This window comes from Stegodyphus dumicola, chromosome 2 (genome assembly GCF_044657685.1).
Source record: "Stegodyphus dumicola isolate Sdum_Otavi_A_Nest chromosome 2, ASM4465768v1".
Lineage (NCBI taxonomy): Eukaryota > Metazoa > Arthropoda > Arachnida > Araneae > Eresidae > Stegodyphus > Stegodyphus dumicola.
Genome location: NC_140769.1, coordinates 96,577,965 through 96,597,550, shown reverse-complemented (window position 1 = coordinate 96,597,550; position 19,586 = coordinate 96,577,965). Strand labels below are relative to the sequence as shown.

The 19,586-nt window shown below is 32.2% G+C and overlaps 1 protein-coding gene and 1 non-coding gene across 2 annotated transcripts in view; both read left to right on the top strand.

Moving 5' to 3' along the window:
- The window catches only part of Elk (Eag-like K[+] channel), a 933,814-nt gene that overhangs the window by 778,905 nt on the left and 135,323 nt on the right, over positions 1–19,586 (top strand). The gene's annotated exons all lie outside the window — the stretch shown is intronic.
- TRNAI-UAU (transfer RNA isoleucine (anticodon UAU)) lies at positions 12,903–12,974 on the top strand. Its single transcript has one exon. It is a non-coding gene; the product is annotated as a tRNA-Ile (tRNA).

The following is a 19,586-nucleotide window of genomic DNA, read 5'->3' as shown; positions in this document are numbered from 1 at the left end:
CAGAAAAAAGTGTAAAAAGATTTCTGGAATTCCAACCCCGCTGCGTTCGGTGTTTGTAAAATAAATTCAAAACTTAAAATCATGTGAACAATTTTAAATGAATAAATGACTTTTTGAAAATATTGTAAAATCGAAATAGGTAGGCGAGAACATATTTTAAAGAAAAACCTATGCACACGAAGAATAATTTTCTCATAACAGATTATTTAATGAATGCACAAAGCATAATTTTCTCATAAAAGATTGTTTAATGGAATGTTGTATTAGAAATGATATGAAGTATGCCCAAAATTAAACTGTTTTCCGATTAGGGAAACTGAATTGAGCGAAAGGGAGCGAGAGGTTAAAGCAATCAAAACAACCATGTTTCTTTCAAATCTATATTGTGAATAACTGAATTTGCTTCGCTGAGATTAATTGAAATAATACAGTATATGTTTGGATAGTAAATACTCTAGTCTTTCTTGATAACCGCCTTTAAAAGTGAACGGTATTTCAGGGATCATAAATAAACATTGGTATTGAACATTGCTGATGATCGGAATGTCTGAACTATAGCCTTCACAGGTGATCGAAATCGTTTGGAAACATGTAGTTGCATTATAACATGTGATAAATTGGATAAACACACCTAAATGTACTGAAACTATAAGATTATGATCTAAAAATACTTTTTCTCGGTCCCTGAAATTATCTTCGACTTATTGGCTCCCGTTATTTTACTACATGCTGTATGGGTTTAGCGGATTTTCACGCAGTTCACAATTTACATGTTTAAGGGGATGGGGAAGGATAGCATACACTTTCTGAACGATTTATTTTAACACAACGCCATTTAAACTGTACCTTATTTTGGGATTTTATAATGAATATTTAACATTAATAAAGATGCATGCATAAGAAAATTGTTTCTAGAGTTTGCATTCGTAACAAGAAGTTTGCTTTTTTGCTTATAAAACCCCTTTTATCCCAAGTGAATCACAGAGCCATTTCGGATAACACATTTTTTTCGATATATTTTTGGAGAGATTAATACTCATTCCGTTATTAAACAAATTAATTATATAAATATATATTTCTTCCTTAAATATATTTTATTGGAAAGCTGAAAATGCCAGTTCCAACCGGTTAAAATGAATTCAAAACAAATAGCAATTTCAAAATAAGCTGCTTTACATAAATTGTAATTTGTATTAAAACCCTGCTGAATGACTCAGATTTAAGGTAAGAAAAATAAATCGCAGACGGAAAATAAATATTGCCATTGGCTCGGGTCCAACGTCGTTGTCAGTTTTTAGCATGATGAAGTTTACTTTAAACCTTTATAACGGCGTACATATTTAAATAGCAGAAATAAAAAGAAAAGAAAGCTTATTGAATTATTATTTCATTTTACGAAGTTGGCTTTCACTGTTTCGAAAGACAAGCAATTATTTCTCCATTTTTCACCAGGTTGCTAACATTTTTATTTTAATCATATACCAAGAATAATGGTTGAAATGGAACTTCTGCCAAATACAGTTTTACGTCTCAGGCAGATGGTTTTTAACAGGTTTTGATCTTTCCTTGTATTTTATGCAGCATTATCCGTTATAAATGATAATAAGATACGGAAACATAGCGTTTTTGCTGTCGTAAACGTCATTAAAAAAGGCTTATTACGATTTTTCATTTTTCCCATGCTTACATCCTCATGTAATCAGCGATGAAAAATATTTTTAAGAAAGGACTATATTTCTATATCGTAAAAAATATAGAAATTGCTTAAATGATTTTTTTCCATGGATGAGATAAATTCCGATGACCTCAGAGGTCACGTGACATATGTATAGCTAAATGTAAACAAAAAAGGCAATTTCTGCTTTTATTCTCAACGGAATGCTCCCACTATTTGCGGTTTCATTGAATGACATGTATGTATGCAAGAGATCGTGAATATATATCAAATAAAGAGTGCTTAACCATTATTTTTTAAACTGTATAGTATTTTCTGGTTTTAGTGATAACCCTGTTGGTAGAGAATCAATTAGCTATTCTGAACTATCACTTCTACGTGCTGTTTTGTAATAACCAGGACTTAGAAGAGAAGGGCTAGCTCATAGAGCTTTTCCCCCTGAAGCAGAAAGTGAGAAGTGATGACGTAGCCATGATGACACTGAGCGCGCCAATATAATTCACAGCTTGGAAATTAGCGTTTTTGAACCAGCGTTTAAAATGAGCTGTGTGTGAAAGATAGCTATAATCTGGAAGAGGCAATGTTACTGCTTTATGCATTTTAGACTGAACCATTAAAAATTTAATAATGCGTACTCAATTTTAAAATAATAGATAAAATGTGCTACTCTTTTAATATAAAGTTCCGTGGGGTTTTTTTTATTTTTATTTGCAGGTTTTTTTATTTAATGCACGTTTATTTCTAATCATTTCTTTATTTGCATGCTAACTGAGAGAATTTTTATACTGCTTCTAAGATAACTATAATAGTAGCTATTTAAATTTACTCAGAAAACAACTTTACATTGGCATAGGTTTAAACATATATGACATATATGGCAACATTTCTGCTAACCTACGTTTGATTTTTTTGCCTAATTGTAAATTTTACATTGTTATAATTCTCTTCCGATTCAATATAATAGATATTTTTAAATAATTTTGTAATTTATACTTATATCTATATTACAATTAAATAAATGTATATAAGATTGTTACCTTAATTTTGACGAAATAGCTTAGACGAAACAGAGTACCTAAAACAGTTATTTAATTTTTCAAAAGTGTGAGTAAAGGAAGCAGGTCTTTTTATGCCAATTACTTTGATGTTTTATACTATTACATTTTATCTAGAATGCTAATCTAGCACAAAATCTAATCAATAATTAGTTACAAAGGATACAATAAGAATAACTTTAACAAGTACTTAACAAAATTAGTGTGTTAAATACTTGTTATTCTTGTTGGTACTATTTTGGTACTATTATCGATTAACTCATAGAAGTCAGATGCTTTCTGATTTCCTTTGGGGTAGAGTATACCTTTTGCGGTACTTTTTGAAAATAATGTTTTCTCTGGAGCGACTTTTTGTCTCCCGTTTCCCTTGACCATTAAATAATTTGGTTTTAGTTTGTGACACAATTTGATTTCTTCTCAATCTCTATTTAAAACCTCTTTAATAATATCAAAATTTAAAACAGTTACATCTTCTAAAACAAATCCTCTATCTAAAACGCGGTTTCTCAGTAATTTGAGGCAGAGCGCGAAATGAGACCTCTGATTAAAACAAACTGCACATTTTGAAAAGAACCAACTTAGTCCAGTTTAGAGTCATAGCAGAGTTTTCAATCTATATGCATTTCGTCGAAACTGAGAACGCATATTTTTTCTACAGAATACAAATATTCGCCTGTTTCCTTCTTTAGAGTAAGAACATTACTTTGAATTCTTGGACTACACTAAAATTTAGAAAACACTAAAAAATAAAATAAACACCATTTCTTTAATTTAATAATACTAGGTAAAGATATTCCAATTTTTTTCTTAATTTTTTTCCTTTCAAAAATCAGCTTTAAGATGACAGAGCTCTTATGACGATGCAACGTGAAATATTTTCACTAGTCCACCTGATTTTTTCTTCATTTTCAGTAATGCATTAATCTGCGTCTTTATAAAAATAGGCTTTAGACATTTTTCCAAATTCTCCGATTTGTGCTCCTCCCCCCCAAATTTCGCTATCTGAGATTTTAATTTCTGATACCAATTTCTGTCTAGATGTCGTCCACCTTCTTTGTCGCTAAACAAACGTTCTAAAATTTTTCTTTTCTCTATTTTTCAATACTTTTATACAATTTAATACAATTTTCTAAGGATATTATTTTGTTCTTCAAATTATCAATGCATTCTTGTTTATCCTTAAACATTCAGGATGATCTACATTTTCATTTGTGAGTTTTATTTCAAAATCATTAAAATTTGATTTATTATTGTCATCATCAATTTCGATTTATTATTGTCATCATAATTTACTTTCGGCACAGCATTCCATTTCAACAGTTTCTTTTTGTAGCTATACAAACAAGCGATTTTTCATATCTTCATAAACACTGCATAGAAAATGTTCGCTGCAGATTTTTCCGCTGTTCACATTAATAGAATCTTCTCTTTGACATTTGTGTATCCATTCTTTCGTCAAAAGCAAACTCTCATTTGGATCCTTTGGTACCATGAAATAAAATATCTCATCCTTTCATACTTCTGTAAGTGCTACGGCACGTTACTGCAGCGCAAAATGCCATATTACGTAAACGATACTTTACAATATAAGAATTTAAAATAAAAACTGACTAAAATTACATATATATAAATTATTTTAAATATATACATTGTTAGAAAACAGATATATATATTATTAAATTAATTTGGGATATGTAACCTCTAGAAAATCGTCTCGCAGCTCAATAAAACTACTGTTTTAAACGCGGGAAATCAGGACAGGTGGCATCACAGTGACGTCAGATTATTTCCTCTTACGTCCCCCCATTACGCTCGCGTCGGCGAGGATTCGAACAAAGAAATGAGCTAGCCAGCCCTTCTATTTATCCCTGGTAATAACAAAATCAATTTAGTAAACGTGTATGGCGGAAATCCTCATTGCAGTAAATGGAAACATTCATCACTAAACCATCGCCATAAGTATACATAATTTGATATGCATATTTTACATCTTTTCTAGTCAAATATTATTTTACTCTTTTTTGTCTGATTTCCTTTGAATTTCCAAAACATATTTAGTCAAACTTTCGTGGAAGATCTATCTAGTGAGTTCGTTCGCACAATGATTGCCTTTAAATGTATACTATAAATAGATTAATTGTCCGATTTAAGACAAACATCCAGAATTTATTATTGGCAATAGCTCTACTTTCTAAAAATTGTGTTTTACTGTCTGTAGCTTCCCGCAGATGGTATAGTGGTTAGAGGAGCTTAATGCCCGTGTTCTACTGCTCCTGTACTGTTCGTATACCGAAAAGCCCATTTTCGAATTTCGTAGAAGGCATGGTTGTAACTATACGTCCCTCATAGGAGGTAAAGGTGGCCGCCGATTAGGTATCTCCACAATAAAATGGCCATCTCTTCTTAGAAGTGTCCACTGCTGAATAGGCAAATGCCCGCCATTGGATTAAAAAAGAATTTCTGTGGCTTCAGAGCATGAAGAAGTATTTATCACATGCTGATAATACGATGTACTCATGCTCATGGCTTCTTCCCTACGCAGCCTTTGAACTCAAGTTTACCTGCATATGTTCATGTTAATTTGAAGCTGCCGAAAGTTACCTTAAAGTACAATTGCAAAACTTTTCATACATTTCATAGTACGCTAGAAGCATTCATTATATTGACAGAACACATTTTGAAAATATAAAACGGAATATGACATTGATTTGTTCCAGAGATAGAACACCCTCCCAAAGTTTAATTTATTTGAAAGTTCTTTTTCTTAATTAATGAGAATTGATTTGCTTCACTGTTCTCTCTCTTTCTTGTTTTTTAATGCTGAATATGATAAAATCAACCAAGAGATATCCTATATATGTTCTAGCTTTAATTTTTATTCCTCTTATGAAATACTTAGATGTGATTTTTCTCAAATCAAATGGAAAATGGAAATCGGAATGGTTCCTTTGCAGCTTGCGTTTAAGTTAACTTCAAAATGGTCAAAAATAGTTATTTATTATACCAGTTGTTGAATTTTTAGGATCAAACCGACTGTCATTTATAAAATCCATAGTTCTATTTGGGAGAGCTTTCGATTTCTATATTCGATTCAGATCACTACTTCAATTAAATCTTAATGACTTTTATTTACACACATTTTTTATATTACAATATATACATAATTTGAGATTAATTTCAAATCAAAAGATGCTAATTATCCCCCTTCGTATCAAATTTTATCGAGAGAAACCGACTGAGCGACCGTTGCCACTGGCTGAAGAGAAACTTTCGCTCATTACGCGTTTGAGTTGTAACATTTCTTCTACCTTTTGATTTTTGACAAAGTATGAAAAAATCAAAACAATTGTGAAATGAAAATTCGAATACGAATATAAGATGAGTAATTTAAATCTTACCAAAATCAACAATTTCACCTAGGCGTAACAAATATCTTGAATATTTTTAACTTACTTAATATTCTGCAAACTTACATTCTTTAAACAACAGGCAAAAAATTCTTTTCTGAAAAATACTAACAAAGAGATTAATTCACTAAACTGTAAAATCAAATTGTATACAAATTTTTAATTCAAAGAAAGGAATAAAGAAAACAAATAATAGTGGTATTGAAAACAAAATTAAACTAATTAAAGTTCTTTGGTTTTACAATTTTTCTTCCATATCTACTAAATGTTTTTATCAGAATTTTCAAGTCCAAAGTTTTTGGTATCAATTACTAAATCATTCCTTTTACCAGTATTTCTAGAAGATGTGGATTATTCAGTAGTTTTAAGCTCGAAGATAGATTCTTTATTGTCTATCTCCATTGAAAATACTCTTTGAACTAGTCTTAACAGTTCACCACTAGATATTTTTACTTTCACCACTCTGATGTTGTTGTCTTTTCCTGGATATGTTTCGATCACACGACCCATAGACCAGTCTGTTCGTTTCCTTTTATCGTCCTCTACAAACACTAAATCACCTTTCTTCATGGTTCGCGAAGGTACAGTCTTTGGTCGATGTACTAACATACCAAGATATTCATCTCTAAATCTTTTACGAAATTCCACACGTAACTTTTGGTGATATCACCATCTTTTCGATAAGTTGACTTTATCCAAACTGTCCAGATCCGGAACACCTTCAGTTCGCACATCCTGAATAAACATAGATGGAGTGAGTGCACATAAATCGATGGAATCTTCTGACTCGTATGTTAATGGTCTGGAGTTGATATTTGCTTCTGCATCACATAGGATAGTTAATATTTCTTCATATGAAAGTAATGCTTTTCCCAGGACTCTTCTCAATAATTTCTTGATCATCTGAACCAGTCTCTCCCACCAGCCGCCCCACCATGCTGCGGTTGGTGGATTTAACTTTCACTGAATTTTCATTATCGAAGAACTCCTGATAATTTGGTTCCAGTCAAAAGATCGGAGCAAATTCCTTGCCCCTATAAAATTTGTGCCATTATCGCTGTATACTACTCTAGGCCGTCCTCTTCGTGCTATGAATCTTCTAAATCCGACAAAAAATCCATTAGTCGATAAGCTTTCAATTAATTCTAAATGAACCGCACGATAAACTCCACAAGTAAAAAGCAAGATCCAAGCTTTTCTATTTTCTTTTAAATAAAGTGGTCCTGCTACATCAACACCTGTCACCTCAAATGCATAAGCATCTCTGACTCGATCTTCTGGGAGAGGACAAGGCACTGTATCAAGAGCTTTCGCCGAGTGTCACTTGCACCGAACACACTTCGATATGACTCCTTGTACTGTTTTTTTTCCTTTTATTATCCAAACTTTTTGACGAATATTAGTCAAAAGAACTTGGAACAAGTTACCAGCATGTAAAAGTTGTAAATGGTAGTCTTGTATCATTCTTTCTACTAATTCATGTTTGGATGGAAGTACAATAGGGCACCGGAAGTTTTCATCATCATGTCTTTTCAAAATCTTCGTTTTCAATCTTATAATCCCTTCTTCATCTCTGAAAGTAAAATGTCCCTTCAACTGTTCTTCACTAGAGAATGCTTCTTGTTGAACAATCTTCAATAATTTCTTCTCAGAAATGTCCAATTCTTCAACACTCAGGGTTTTGCCATAATTTCTTCCTCCATGTCTACAATTATTTATGAATCTTAGAATCCAAGAAATCATTCTCACAATTTTAAAGTAACTTGAAAAGTAAATCAGATACCATTTTTCAGCGTTGATATTAGCCAAAGTCGAAATAATGTTCTTTCGCTTTTCTTTCATAATTTCTTCTTCGTTAGTAATCAGTTCACTAGTTGGCCACTCTTCCTCGTTCTTCATAAGCCATTCTGGACCTTGCCACCAGCGAGATTTCACAAAACTCTTAATCGAACACCCTCGTGATGGTATATCTGCTGGATTCGAATTTCCTGGAATGTGACGCCATTCAAATTCCGATGACAATTTTCGTATCTCTTTTACTCTATTTGCGACAAATGGCGCCCAATGGTCATCTCTTTGGACCCAAGAAAGAGCAGTACTCAAATCTGTCCAATAGTTCCTTGGAACGTTGTCTAATTTGAGTGTTTGTAAAGCAAGAGCTGCGAGTCTGACTCCTGTACAGCAGGATAATAATTCTAGACGATTTATGGTCATTTTTCTTAATGGACTCACTCTGCTTTTAGCGAGAAGAAAATACACCGATACATTTTCAATTGTTTCTTTTCTTAAATAAATCATACATCCATAGGCTTGTTTACTTGCGTCACAGAACGTATGAAGACTAAGACTTTCATTTTCGTTTATATCTAAAGCACTTGGAATTCTAACACTGGATAAAAGTGACAAATCATCAATCCACGAATAGAATTCTTTTCCTAAATCTTCGGGTATATTTGTATCCCAACCAATTTTTAACAACCATATCTTTTGTATGAGTAGTTTAGGTGTTAGCGTTATAGGGCAGAGAAAACCCATGGGGTCGAAAATGCGACGTACCGCAGACAATATATTTCTTCTAGTAAGATTCACTGGTTTGTAAGTAGCAGTCTTCACCTCACAGAAAAGGCTATCATCTTCTTTATCCCACAAAATTCCCAATACAGGAGTAGGTTCTATACTGTCCTCAGATTTCAAAAGAGAAGTGTGCTCCCACCCTCTCAGGCAAAATCTAATATCTGTTTCGATTCCTCGATGAAGCGCGTAAGTGTCTCTTCATCAGAAACAGATGTAATGGAATTATCTACGTAGAATGATTCCTTTAATTTTTCCGCTGTTTCAGGATATTTATACGAATTTAGATCAATGTGATGGCTTAATACATCAGCCACTAAAAGGGGACTGCAATTCAATCCAAAAGCAACGCGTTTATGTCTAAAAACTCTAAGTGCCTCCTTGTCAAAGTCTTTCCACCATAAAAATCGTAAGAAATCTCGATCACTCTTATTCACTGACATTTGCAAAAAAGCCTTTCTTATGTCTGAAATAACTCCTATTCTATTCTTGCGAAATCTTAAAATTATAGGAATAATTTGTTCCAGCAAATTTGGACCCTTTTCTAGACAATCATTAAGTGAGCGCGAATTTTTGTCTTTACAGGAAGCATCAAAAACCGGTCGCAATTTCATGGTCGAAGTTTCTTTGAATACCGCTTCATGTGGTAAATAGTGACACTGATTATTCATTTCGTGTTCAGGAACTTCTTCTGTAATTCCTTTATTTAACCAATCTGTGAAAACATTTTCGGAATCCTCGAATTTGCGTTTTTGTATCTATATTTATGAATTTTATGAACACAAAACCGGTGTATCGTACTGTTTAAACGCTGTCTAGCAATATCAAAATTTTGACTTAAAGAGTCCTTTTCTGTTACCCAAGGCAACTGAACCTCATACCTTCCCTCTTTAAAGGTAACAGTTTCGTTAAAATGATTCAATTCGGCAATTTCCATTTCCTTTCTACATTTTGTTTCAACAGGGTCTTGAATCCCCAATAAATCTAATTTCCACAAATTTTCAATCTTCGATGTGTGAATTAATAAAGTCACTGCGACGGCATGAGTTACATTTTCCCCATCTTCAATACGGTCAAATAGTTTTCCCATTGAAATCCAACCCATTTTAGTTTCCATTGTAACTAATGATGAAATCAAAACGTTCAATTTTGTCTTTTACTAATTTCCAATAATTATCAGCTGCAATGAGTAAAGATACGTTGTTGTTATTTAAAGATTCGTGATTAACATCCGCTAAAATTATTCCCCTTTCTTTTAAGAACTCCTTAATATTTTGCGGAGGATAGTCTAGCTCAGCATTCGATATTTCATCAGTCTCTAAAACCTGAATAATTAATTCCTCGTTATCAAAAATATTTTTTATTTTTACTTCTACTCGCGCACAGTTCCGTTTGTGAGGCACTTGAGATCCGAAAGTATGAATCATTATTTCTTCCCTTCCCACGACTTTTAATCCCAGTTGTTTAGACAGACTTTTCTGAATATACGAGCGTTGACTAGCGCTGTCAAATAAACAACGAACTAATTTATTGCGTGACCTACTTTTAAGTTCTACTGTCGCCGTCTGTAAAAATATTTTAATCTGTCAATGCTAATGTGATTGCACGCTGAATTTTCTACACCTTTTGATTGCGACGCTTCGGGTTTTTTCTCATTTTTATAACAAAGGGTTGCATAATGTTTTTTGTGGCAGTATACACAATACGTTTTCTCAGAACAATCGGAAAATCGATGACCTTGAGCTAGAGAAACATAACATCGAGCTTGTAATCGCAGAACATTTCGTTTTTCATTTACACTCATATTATACTTTTCACTATTATGTGTGTTATTTTTTGCAAAAAATACAGTTTTCTTCTTTTACGGGAGCTAATAATTCTGCCGTCGACGAGGGATTAACTTTGGAGATAAACTTATTGTTTGTGTATTTATAATTACTTTTGTGTTTGTCAAAGTGTTTATTCTTTCCGTTCAATGGAACGAATTTCGGTTCCGGTTTGTTAACTGCGTACGTTTGTTCGCGGCATTCAATTTCGTTTTTCAAAAAAGCAATTAAACCTGTAACATCAGATTCCTCTTTTGGATCACGCTTTCGGTGATATTCGAGAATCAAATCATGAGGCAATAATTTCAATAACATCGGATTTAACAAGTGTCCGTACGAACCTGAAGTTACTCGTAAATTACTTAAGCTTCGAATGTTTATTTCACAAGCGTCGTGTAATATTCTTAGTGCATTTAAGTTAGAAGAATTTTTAACTGGTTCTATGTCCAAAAGATTATTCATATGTGATTTTATAATTTTCTCTGGTTTTCCAAAGCGTTCTTTTAAAAGTTCTAAGCACGAATCGTAATTGTGTTCGGTTAATTGAAATCTTTCAACGATATTATATTCTTGCCCTATCAATAATGATTTAAGGTATACGAATTTTTCAATCTTGCTTAACGCTTTGTTCTGATCAATCGCAGCTTGAAAACTGTTAAAAAATTCTAACCATTTTCCTGCAGCTTCTGACAATTTTGGTATATTTAACTTTGCCAATTTCATAGCCGATGACGATACATTTATTTCAGAAACAGAAGTGTTCAAAGAATTTGCATCTGATGCATTTTTCACAGACAAATTTTCATTACATTTATTTAATCTTATGTTAATTCTAAACTTTGCAGACATAATTTGTTTATTGTATTTATCACTTGCAGAAATATCTTTTTTCAAATTCTTTAGCATCATTTAACTGAGTTTCGATTTGTGAATTCAACATTTTCAACGTGTTTTCTCTTTCGAGAATAGTTTCATTCATCTCCTGCAATTCCTCAATGTTTGTGTTTTCGATATTTTCTGACAACAAAGATTCTATTTTTGTAATTAATTTCGTAACGCTACTACGCTCATTCGCACGTTTCTGTTTTAGTTTGTCTAAAGCTTCCACCTTTAAAATTGACTAATCACAATATTGAAACTCAGTTTTTTCCAAATTTTCAAAGAAAAAGGAATTGCTTACCTGTTTACAGGTAATCCAACTGCTAATCTTCTAAATTCTAATCCAAACGTCCCTTGGTGAAGGCACCATTAAAATATGTCATTTCTAAAATCCATAGTTCTATTTGGGAGAGCTTTCGATTTCTATATTCGATTCAGATCACTAATTCAATTAAATCTTAATGACTTTTATTTACACACATCTTTTATATTACAATATATATATAATTTGAGATTAATTTCAAATCAAAAGATGGGGATTATCCCCCCTTCGTATCAAATTCTATCGAGAGAAACCGACTGAGCGACCGCTCTCTTCTAAGTTCGTTTTTCGACTCCCCGTTGCCACTGGCTGAAGAGAAACTTTCGCTCATTTTGCGTTCGAGTTGTAACACCGACTTTCTTTCAAAATTATTAGATTTTTAGTTGTTTTGCAATGTTTAAGAATTATTTATTTCAGTTACGATTATGGAATGATTTCTTAATGATTTTTGTTGCAATGATAGATCAGTTATTAATAGGCAGAAATTATATAGTTCAGCTTCTTACCGTATTGGGAATTTTCATCATCCTTATCGTGTACTTTTGTGGTGTAAATAGTAGTATGTCAGGCTAGCAATCGGATGATCTGGAATTCATATGTCGGTGACGGCATAGCTAATTTCCAACTGTTTTTCACTCCAAAAATTCCTAAACACTCTACAAGGGAAGTCCGATTAAAATGTACTGGACGATAATTCACTACTGCCTCCATTTGGCTAATGGGTTGTCTGTGTTTTCAGTCGCCTTTTTGAGTGAGGGAAAATATAAGGAATGTTCTCCTTTCTAAGTAAAACTGATACCACATCCAACTGATTAATCGACGAGTTCGGAGTTTGAATCTTGTCGACAGTATTGTTGACGTTTTCTTGTGTTTTGCTTGGTGTATAAGGTATTTCTCCCAATTCCCTAGCGTTCCTTTGTGGTGTAACGGTAGCACGCTGGGCCGGTATTCCAGAAGTCCTTAGTTGGATTCCCGGCGAAGGCGTTTGCTATTTTTCATCTTGTCTGCCTCTAAAAAAATTCTAATGACTCTACAAGTGGCGCCCGAACTAAAAGGGTTGTGGATGATGATTCTCCGCACTCAGGATTTGGCGACTATGTCCCCTAAAACACTAGTCGCCCTTTAAAAAGGGGAGTATATAAGTTATTTCTCCCACTTCCCTAGCGTGCCTTTGTGGTGTAACGGTAGCACGCTGGGCCTATATTCCAGAGGTCCGTGGTTCGATTCCCGGCGAAGGCGTTTGCTATTTTTCATCTTGTCTGCTTTCAAAAAATACCTAATGTCTCTACAGGTGAAGCTTAAAATAATATATGACATCATCTGAGAATATGCGACGTAGTCCTACAAATGTAAAATTGTGGAAGAGAAATTATCAGTATCTAACTAAATTACGTAGCAAAACCTTATTAATTACTTTAAGTATACAGCTCAAAAAATTAATTATGGATTTTATATAGCATCAGATATTTAAAGGGGCTCGTACACCTTAAAACCCTTAAAATCTCTAAATATGATACTATTGTAAGAATTGGGATAGCTTATTTATTTTTAAAGCAATTACTTCCAGTTTTTTACAGCTGACTACATAGCACAGCTGCTTTGTGAATTAGTAAGCAAATAGTTTGTGTTGCCACAAATTTTTTATAATTTAATCTTCTTTGTCAGGTAATTTTTTATATGTTCATGTAATACTCCCACCTTGCGCGCACAATTTAAAACGTTCTGTTATATATTTTAACTTCATAGTTAATATATAGCTTGTATAGCATCTAAAGGCTACTGTGAACCAAAAATCTTAAGAATTTCATGTTAAATTCTCATTTTATTTAGAACTCAATTTATACAATGCATTTTAATTTTAAAAAAATTTAATATTTCCATGCATAAAATTTTTGACTATTAAAATATTCAATATATTTTTGGTTCAGTTAGATGATAATACTCATATAAAGAAGTCCATCAAATTTCACGTGTGTACCAAGAACCGTTTTTAAAATATCATGCGCGCAACAGTGAAAATTCATGTTTTGAGATAATCAAATTTTAATGTAAATATTTTTTTAAAAATACTTTTCTTGTTATGAAATGAATAAAATGCTTATTTTCTGAGTGATATTGTAATATTATACAATTTCCAATAGTTGGTATAAGCATAATTAATGTAAAATAAGCTACATTCATCAAAGTATAACATATCAACTAAAAATAATTTGAAACTTCAACGCAATCAATGATACAACTAAAGTTTTTCTTACAAATTGGAACTTACTTATAGGCAAATGTTTCAGGTAAAGTTCTCTGTAATGTATTATTGTATATCAAACATATAAATCATTTAATAGTTCTTCCACAGGGTAACTTTAGCATACTTTAAATGCTATGTATACAACTGCGAAAAAACGTATTTTAAGAAAATTGAGTTTTGATGCAAATACTTCAGTATACAACTTTCTAATAATAAAGTGCATGGTATATTTATTTTCAAAATGATATATTTAAAAAGTATAAATCCTAATAAATTGCATAAGCTTTTGTTAGTATGAAACACGTTAAATTTACCTTACTATATACATTACCATGACAGAATGATAGCCGTATATTAAAATACATGTAGCATATTTGCACAAATAATTTATTTTTATATAACCACTTTAGTTAAATAAACTCAAGCATTTAAGCATATGATTTGTATTATATTGTATAATATATATATTACTTAACATGGGTGAAAAAACCTTTTACGACTTACTTCAAATTGCACGCTAAACTGCTAAAATTTTATTTACAAATTAAAACCCACCAGCACAATAAACATCCCCATCATTTTTTATGGAGGCCTGCACTTCTGACATTTTTAGTTGCCTTTTAAGTTTACGCTTTTCTTTTGTTTCTGACAAGCATTTCTTTTCTGCATTATCTATTCTCTTGTTATCAATTTGTAAAAATCCTTCAATAGAAAACTTACTTCTAAAAAGCTGTAGCTCATTCATTACAGAATGTCTACCAACAGACCCTTCGTTAAAAGCAATTAATGCTTCATTTACTGCAATTTGAACTATCCTACTACCAGCACCACATGTCTTTGGACAAAATTTCCAAATTAAAGAATTAAATGATTCATTATTATTTTGTGTTTTGCCGCCAAGGCAACGTCTCAATAACGAAGGTTGTGACAAATCTATAAAAACTGGCTTTATTGTCTCCATTACAGCGATCGGTACAGAATTTATATGCTTATAATCAGTTTTATTTTGCTTAGCTTTATTGTATTTGCACCATGTGGTTTCATTTGTAGGACAAAAGTCATGAATCCGCTTTTTATCACTCGATATTTTGTGGTAGTAAATTGCCCAAATGGCTTTTCTCATATCACTAACAGACTCATTATATTCTCTAATCGCATTACCATAATACGAAGTTATTTCATTTATTAACTTATCTGTTAGTCTCCCTTTCCCAGAAGTAGGTTTACCGTCATTTAATTTTACTTTTTTTCTTTCAAGTTTTAATTTGCGTAGCCTTGTTCCCATTCGTTTTAGAATATGCCCAACACATTCAATTTTTTCTATAGTTAATGAACCATATGGTTTGGCGTCAGTTATACCTGCAAAAGTTTTTGCATCACCGTCACCAATATAAGAAGTATATTTTACACCTCTTTTTTCCATGGAACGTGAAAAAATGTTTATCATTCCATTCACTTCCATTTTTCCTGAAGAACCAACATGAATCTTCAAACAGGCCTTGTGTTCACTTACGCCATTTCCTTGAAATGACTCGCAACCTTTGCAATATAAAGACAGTACTTCTGTATCGATTACTTTGTTGCTTTCGGACCCTATTACGGAACAGACTCCAACCAAAGACGTATGTCCTCGAGTCTTCCACGTATCGTTTCCACTTACAGTCACATTTAACGACGAATTTGAAAGAACTGCTTCTGTTTGCGCAGCTTTCTTCATTGATCTTTCCGCAGCATGTGTTGTCGCAGACAGAATATGCTTTACATGCATATTTTAGGAACGATGTGCAATCACAGGAGGGAGATCCATAACGCAGCAGAATTTCTGCATAGCAGCTTTCCCTTGACCATGAGTTCGCATTGCATACGTAAATCTTCTGTTTAGCTCTGATATATTTTTTCGGACACCCAACATATTAGAGTTTCTGAAAGTTCTTTTACATGAACACTGAGCATAGTAACTCAAATTTTGAGCTTAAACCATGATGAAATAGTTCACTTAAATGAACATTACCTTTACAAATTTTACAACATAAATTATTTTCAATAAATTGAAATAGAATATCCAAATCAAATAGTCTATAACCACTAAAATTAGGCTCTAAATTATCTTTATCTCTTGGTGGCAAAACAGTGTCACTATTTAATTTTTTAAACGAAGAACTGACACCACACTTCTTATTCAATGTAACATTATGCTGATTTCCCTGGAACTTTCTTTTCTTTGGTCGAGTACCAGAAGATCTTTTATTTTTTACATCTTCTTCACAATTTTCCATAATTATCAGGTGATAATAATATTAACAAAAACTGCAATGTTATAATAAAAACACCTTCAAAAAAGTCAAAAGAAATTTAGAAATCGCAAAAGAGCTTGTAAACAATCACGCTTCACGCTAATCCAAAGCTGGATTAAGATTTCAACACACAGCTTAGAAAAAACTCAAGCAAAAATATAAATTATAAAACGAGTTAAGTTGTCCAAAATATGTTTACAAAAAATCCGTGTTGATAGCCCTTGAAACCCAAACAGACAGCCTCATTGCTGACGCAGCTGCGCCAGCCCTTTAAATCAACAAAATGGCGCCTGACTGATTTTTTATATTTGGTCATAGAGAAAAAACTACTGCAGTTATATCGTTGGGAGTGGTGTCAAAATAAGCAGAAAACAATTAGCTTTAAAATGAGCCAAAATTTGAAAAATCACTTTTTTTGAGATTTTAAGGTGTATGAGACGCCTTAAGCAAATCGAGTTGCGTGCAATCGTGTGTTCTTCCTTACTGTTCTATATAACAGCCGTAACGTTGTATGGGAAACTCAATTTTGTGTCCGATTCTTTGTGAAAAAGCTAAGATCTTAGCTCAAAAGCCGGGTTGTTCATCCTTTAAAGCAGGTAACGGCTGATTAAGAAATTTTAAGTGCAGGCGCAGTGCCCGTCAAACAGACCTAAATGCTGAGCAAGCAATGACTTTCAGCACTTGTAAGTACTGTACAGTACGCTATATAACATGTACATAGAAGTGTTGGCTTTTCATTTTAATTAAATAAAACCTTTTTTCTTTAAAAATAGTTCTTTTTCAACATTTTCATTGCATACAGTAATTAATTGAAGTTCATGTAAACCCTTTCTTCGGGAAAAAATCAAATTATCCGAATTTTTAATTATCAGAATGAGGTCCTGTCTGAGTTGATTCGGATAATTGGAGTTCTGTATTTTACATGGTTAATGGGTACTTCTGCATTCTCCTCCTTTTATTTTAGAACCTGCCATGGTGGATGAATTGGCAACAACTGCATCGCAAGCAACTGAAAGAGAATATTTGTTGTTCACCATAGAGTTAAATGCAATTCATTACTTAGTTTTTATTTCGTTTTATAATTTTGAGTTCTGAAAAAGGCCCTTAGTTGCTTATACTATTTTGTATATTTAGCTAAGTTTGGTTCATTCATGTTTGTATTCAATATTTTTCTCATATTCACTAACGTTTCATAAGGTAATGCATTAAACATTAAAATTAAATACAGTACCTTTTCTAGAAATCTGAAATATTTCTGAGAAGGTAGCAAAGACGCTGTTATAGAACTAAATTCAACGGATGTTTAATTTACCTTTTTTATTAAAAAAATTGAATTATTTAAAATCATAAGCCTTAATAGGCGTATGCAGCAAATACAAACATAAAAACACGAGACATTTTGAAGCTACATATTAAAAAACAAATTAGCTAGTTAATAGTAGTTTATGAGGTTAAAGAAAGATTAGTTTATGGATGGATTTAGCGGTTGATTTCAGTGTGTTATTAGTGTCTAGTTTAAGGCATGGAAACCCTCGTTATATCCAGTATTTAAGTTCAGCAGGAATCGGGTTTTGCCACTTCTCAAACTTTTACTAAAATCAGACCACCAGCCAGAGATCACAGGAACACCAAATAAAATGAGATCCGGTACTTTATTGTGTAACTATATCGCAATATTAAAATAAAATTGTTAAATAATGCAGCATCGTTAGCAGTTATTAAAATAGATACTAATATCGCATACTGAATGAATGCTTTAATTTTCTTAAAGAGCGCAAAATGGAAAAACCTGTCAAACTAAGGAAGAAATTCTTCACATCAAAATGCGATCCTCTCGGGAAAAGGAATTTTTATAGGCTGAACTCATCTCATCAAAGGGGTTTCAACTGTATTAAAAACCAAAATAACAATGTGTTTTTATCGAAATGTGAAGAATTCTAATCAAAATACTGACCTTTCGATTAACCTCGGTATCTGCCTAATTTCTATTTTTATTTACTCGTTTTTCATTTGTTTTATTATTTCACTTTTATGATTGTTTGAAAAATTCGTTATTAATTTATTCATTTCCATTTAACTTTCAAGATACATTAATTTAATTTTGATTTACCTATAATGAATTTGACCTAATTAAATTATACTTCCCACTTTAATTAATTATTCATTATTTGCCGTTTTATTACTAGCTTATTTATTTTTGTTAACCTCTTTGTTCTCGAAGGCTTTTCGTAAAGCCTTTCTAATTTTAGAAATTAAAATCTAGTTGCAATATTAAAACAAGCTGAGACCTTTCTGCATATAAGAGATCAAAAGAAAGCATCTTAATTATGGAAGAAAATGACATTGTCTGCGAAGCTCTACGAAGATGCATCCATAAAAATAATAAAATTTTAAATAGCTAGATAAATTATATACAAGAAATTCCATTTAGAAGCTTTGATCAATCTGATGATCAAATAAATAGTTATATAAATTTAACTTTTCCCAAAGAGAATGCGCATTAAAAAATCATGAATACAATTAATTGAAACCTGTTCATAAGTTAAAATAAATTTACCAAAAGCCTGATTATTACAATAATTTTGAATTTACGAGGTTTGAGAATGCAGAAAAATTTCTTTTTTGAAGTCAATGTTCATCAAAAGTTTTAATGAACATTCAGCATACGCTCTTATCTAATAAACTCTACAAGCTGATACTGGTACTGTACATTTCACTGTGAAATCAATCCGATGTGTGATGACTTTAATATCGCAATAAGTCCATTCTAGATTATATACTTAATTAGTGATCTTTATTGATAAGACACATCATTTCAGAAAATGTAACATGTACGCATTTTACGCAAATTGTTCAAGTACTTAAGAAAGAGAGATTTTAGCTTAAACCTGCATGTTCCTTTACGTATTCATTAGCCGTTTTTCACAGTTATAAAGATGCTCATGCAGTTATCGATCGATCTAAACATGACATTTCCTTTAAATACTCAAGAAAACTTCTTTATGTCATCTGAGAAAATACAAATCGACTTTGATTCGGTTGAAAGCATCTAAATAAATATCCACACGATTTATAATTTAGAGGAAATTTTAAGAAGACATGCTTCTGTCGGCAAACTGTACAATTTAAAATCCTGTAAGCATTCTCCTCTTGGTATTCACTTAGCTATTATAAATTGACGGTGTAGTATGCAACTACATGTAGCCATCGTTCAAATCGTCAGTTAGAGGGTAGTCAGTTTCAACTGACTATAAATATAAGAAATCTAACCCTCATCTTAAAAATAAAGATATCGACGATATCTTAAATGCT